This window comes from Gossypium arboreum, chromosome 1, assembly GCF_025698485.1.
Source record: "Gossypium arboreum isolate Shixiya-1 chromosome 1, ASM2569848v2, whole genome shotgun sequence".
Classification (NCBI taxonomy): Eukaryota; Viridiplantae; Streptophyta; class Magnoliopsida; order Malvales; family Malvaceae; genus Gossypium; species Gossypium arboreum.
In genome coordinates this window covers 46,881,807-46,886,980 of record NC_069070.1, presented here as the reverse complement: position 1 = coordinate 46,886,980, position 5,174 = coordinate 46,881,807, and the positions used below count along the sequence as shown (strand labels likewise).

General features: G+C 40.7%; 1 pseudogene; it reads left to right on the top strand.

Moving 5' to 3' along the window:
* Positions 1–4,314: 4,314 nt before the first annotated feature.
* LOC128282425 (small nucleolar RNA R71) lies at positions 4,315–4,411 on the top strand (annotated as a pseudogene).
* The last annotated feature ends 763 nt before the right edge of the window (positions 4,412–5,174 follow it).

Genomic DNA, 5,174 nt, shown 5'->3' with positions numbered 1-5,174 from the left:
GACAAATCTGCTGTAAGGTAGCATCAATGTTGTCAAATCATTGAAAATACTGATGCTCGATTCGGGTAAGGCACTCAGAGATGTCAGCATACAAAGCCGCCACATGAACTAGACGAGAGGGTGGTGGTGGCTAAGTCGATGGGTCCTCGGCTGTGAGGGGACATCATCAGGAATGTCCTTGTAGGTCTCCTCCTCGATAGATTGGACGAGAAGATATTGGGGAGGGTAGGTTCCTCAGCGCCTCTCGATCATCCGCATGCTAAGCATGCTCGAGATGCCTTGTGGAGACATTTGGCCAATGAGGGTGAGGGATGTTTCTTGGGCCGCGGTGTTAAGGAGCCCGAAGTGTCGCTCCAGCCTAGTCACATAGGGGCCAATGGAGATGACCCCCTTCCGATGCCACTCCGTCTAGTGCTGAATCGCAAGGGCAATGAAATAGGCAAGGTCGATGACGTGCCCTTGCGACATGCATAACAAGAAGTAGACGTCGTGGGTGTTGACGATGCTAGTGCTCTCTCGTCTCCCTGTAATTGTGTGAGCTAAAATTTTGTGTAAATACATCAGGGATGGTGGGAGAACTGAAGCCTTGGAGCGGCTACGATTGTAGGAGGGCGTGTTAGGGGCCAATGTGTGCCAGCACTTCGAGGGAGAGACATGTATGTGGCATCTGAGAGCATGTAGTTCATTTTCCTCTTGAAACGACTCCGTATATAGGTCTAGAGCAGCACCAAACTCTAGGAAGCTTAGCTGGCTGATTAATCTGCCTAGGCAAAACTAGACCGTGCCGGGAACATTATACCTTGTCACTACAGTCTGGAGATGGAATGTTGAGCACCGTTCCATTGTGAGCTCGAGTTCTGTCAGCTCGATAATCCTGAAGAACAGCTCCCAAGGGTCGGTGGTTAGGAGAGCCCAAATTGCATTAGCCATCTAGACTTGTTCTACGGTAGCCCAGTCGGTGCAGCGGCCCTCAATTAAGGGTCGGGCCTGAAGTATTTGGAACAGTTCTTCCTAGGGCCCTCGGCGAAACTATAGGAGAGGGTGACGGATTTTTGCGGTTGGGCCCACGAAAGAGGATGCTCCCTTCCTCTTCTTCGATGTAGGTACGACGATTTTCTTTCCTTTTGGCGATGACATGGTACCTGCAAGTAGACTCATCGAGTCATCTCGATGAGTGGTTGAAGTGAAAGGAATACAATATCCAATTAAAAAGAAGACTTTCAGCCATAACCAAACATAACTAATATAATAATTTTGTGACTTTGTCATTGTATGTAGTAATGGCATGTGTAAAAGAATGAAGCTTTCCTAGCAACATGAAATGTATAAGACATAATTGAACAATGCAAATTACATAAGAGATATTGGCATGGGAATATCATGAGAATGAGCATGGTAAAATCATGGCTATGAAGTTTCCTAATCACTTTTTTAACATGCAATGTATAATAACTAACTAAAAATGCAAACTAAATGATAGATAATGAACAAAAATGGATGATAGTTCAAAAGGAATGGAAATTATTATAATAATAAGCATTAGTAATCAGTAGAATATAAGTGAAGAGAGTAAGCAAACGCTAAGGGAGAGAGATTGGGCTTTAAAAACAAAGTTGAAGGCGGTGCACTGGCGTGGCAGGGGGCCGTGTGGAGTTACAGTGGCTAGGGTTATGGTTTTTGAATGGGGAAGAAAGTGAATAGTGTAAGGTATTTATATATTTTGGGGCACACGACCATGGCACACGCACGTGTCCCCCAATTTTAGCCCATGTGATTCGCAAATTTCAAATTTGGGCGCGTCTGGCATTTAGTACACACCCGTGTTCCTCGGGCGTGTGGGTTCACACAGCCGTGTTGAACGACTGTGTCTAGCTTTGTTCGCTTCTCCGACATGCGTGTGTTCAAGCTCCACGCTCGTGTTAAGTTAACAAGTTCGACCACGGGTGTTAGACACGAGCGTGTTGCACGCCCGTGCTAGTTTCTTAGTTTCAACCACAGGTCTTCCATACGGGCGTGTCGCACGCCCGTGTTGTTTTGGCATGCTCGACCACGGCCATGTCGCACGGCCGTGGCATTTTATCGTAGCCCGTGTTGGGGAAATCTTTTGCCCTGTTTTCACATGGCCTTAAGCACGCCCGTGTGCTTGGCCATGTCTCTATGGAAACACCTGTATTCAAGATCTCTATTAGTAGGTCAGGAGTTAAATACAAAATTTAAAGAAATTAATAATGTTAGTGCTTGGGTTGCCTCCCGAGAAGCGCTTATTTATAGTCTAAGCTCGACTTACCTCTTCAGTGAATGGTCATGGATGGGTTGAGGAGTTTATACTCCTTATTCCTACTATTAATCTCATCAAAATAAGATTTTAATCGAGTGTTGTTTACCTTAAAAGTGTCGAACTTGGATGACTCACCTCCACTGTATCCAATGGAAAAATACTGAGTACCGTAAGAGGGATTTCCTTATTCGGTGTGGTAGTGACGGTGATCTGTGGCATCTAGTAAGACTTTATCACTAACCTTTAGTTGATTTGGAGAGGTATCAGGCTCATTTTGGCATAGTTTCGATTTATCGTGTGTTCTCAATTTATGTGCTCACCATTCATCTAGCTCCTCTACCTGTAGCCTTTGTTCTTCATGGATGTGTCCTCTATCATTTTTGGAACATGGCTCGTGAATAATTTGAAGCTCAATTTCTGCAAAGTCATATTATCAGTTTTAGTAGATTGGTGTGGACTATTACCTTCAATGTTCGATGTGATGCTAGAATTACGAGCTTAAAGGGTGATCGTTTCGTCTCCCACACAAAGTGTAAGCTCACTTTTTCCAACACCAATAATTGTTTTAGCAGTTGCTAAAAAGGGCCTCCCTAAAATCAAAGGGGTGTTATTATCCTCTTCTATGTCTAGAGCAATGAAATCAATGGGAAATATGAACTAAAAAAGTGTCCCTTAAAAGCGGGTGACTAAAATAATTTCAAAAAACTTAGAGCCCAAATTATAATTTTTTTAGTTAAGTGATAAAAAAAAACTTACTTATAGTTTAATGATTAATATTATAATAGTACATCTTCAATAATACCCCTAGGAAATCTTATAGTTTTATTTGCCAATTTTGTAAGGCATGAAGTTAATACTAGCTCCTAAATTAGCTAATGCATACTTATATCTAAACTACCAATTAAGCAAGGAATTGTAAAACTCACTGGATCTTTCAATTTCTAGGGTAGCTTATTCTATAGAATAGCTGAGCAGACTGCGTTTAGCTCCACATGTGACGTTTCGTCCAACTTCCACTTATTACTAAAAGCTCTTTTAAAAATATCATTGCATTTGGCATCTGCGACAAAGCTTCAATAAACTGTAAGTTAATACGTAATTTTTTCAAAAGTTTGAGGAATTTACTGAATTGTTCGTCTGAGCGGTCTTTTCTTATTGCGTTAGGGTATGGGACACGAGGTCTATATTCTTCATTCACCGTTTTGTTATGACTTACCTCACTTTTACCTTTACTCACCACAGTTTCTTATATCAATTTTGGCTTAGGCGCAATGAATCCTTCCTTATCTTGAGTACTAATTGCGTTGAGGTGTTCCCTTGGATTAGGTTCAATATTACTTGGTAAGCTACCTTGTGGTCATTCGGAGATTAGTTTGGATAGCTGGCCTATCTGAGTTTTGAGCCCTTGGATCAATGCTTGTTGATTCTTAAGTGCTGTCTCGGTATTTTGGAAATGGGTTTTTGACACCGAGATGGATTTAGAGAGCATCTCCTCAAGGTTTGGTTTCTTTTCTTGATGATAAGGTGGCTTTTGAAAACCCTGAGGATTTTGTGGCTTTTGATTCCCTTAACCACCCCAAGAGAAATTTGGGTGGTTCTTCCAACCTACATTATAAGTATTACTGTGCGGGTTATTTTGAGATCGAGACTTATTGTTACCCATATAATTGACATGTTCCTCTTCAATTGTAGGATTGAAGGATTGATATTCTGTATGCACACCTCCTCCACTTGAGTCACACCTCATTACTGGATGTACCTACGTAGAACCAAGTAAACCATTAATCTTTTTATTGAGAAGTTCTACCTGATTTGACAGCATAGTAATTGAGTCGACGTTATAAATGCCGACTATTTTTGTTGGCTCAGTCCTCATGACTTGCCACTGATAATTATTCAGTGACATTTCTTCATTGAATTCATAAGCCTCTTCAGGTGTTTTGTTGTTGATAGTTCCTTCAGCAGCTACGTCAATCATTTGTCTTGTTGAGGGATTCACACCATTGTAAAATTTTTGAACTTGCAGCCATAGAGGTAATCCATGGTGAGGGCACCTTAGCAATAGATCCATGTATCTCTCCCATGCATCGCAATAGTCCATCTGCAAAAAAGAAGAGATATCATTACGTAACTTAGTTGTTTTAGCCGGTGGAAAATATTTTAGTAGAAATTTTTCGGTCATTTGTTCCCAAGTAGTGATGGACCCTCGTGGTAACGAGTTCAACCACTGTTTAGCTTTGTTTTTTAGTGAAAAAGGGAATAAATGAAGGTGAATGGCATAATCAGAAATGCCATTAATTTTGAAAGTGTCGCAAAACTCCAGAAAATTTGCCAAGTGAGCGTTGGGATCCTCATCCTACAAACTATCAAACTGAACAAACTACTGTATCATCTGAATTGTGTTAGGTTTCAGTTCAAAATTATTCACAGCAATAGCAGGTCTAACTATACTTGACTCAGTTCTTGTTAGAGAAGGTTTAGCATAGTCATACATAGTACGTGGAGCAGAATTTTGATTAGCCGCAATTGCAGGAGGTAGCTGATTGCCTTGGTTTTCAGCCATCTCTTCGTTTGGGGGTTGAGTATCGTCTTCTTGCTCGTTCTTCGTGTATCTTAAGCTTCACCTTATTTCTCTTTGGTTTCTACAAACTGTGCGATCGATTTCTTCGTCAATAAGTAATGGTCCTAATGGGTTCTTCTAGTCATGAACTATAAAAACCTCTCAAGAGAAAGAAAAAGTAAATTAATTAATAATAATTACATTAAATTAAATTGCAAGAAAAATAAATGGCTAAAGTAATAAAAATTAAGTGTTCCTAATAATTCAGTTTCTAGGCAATGGTGCCAAAAACTTGATTACGAGGTTTTGTGATAGGTTTTAAATATTTATAATTAC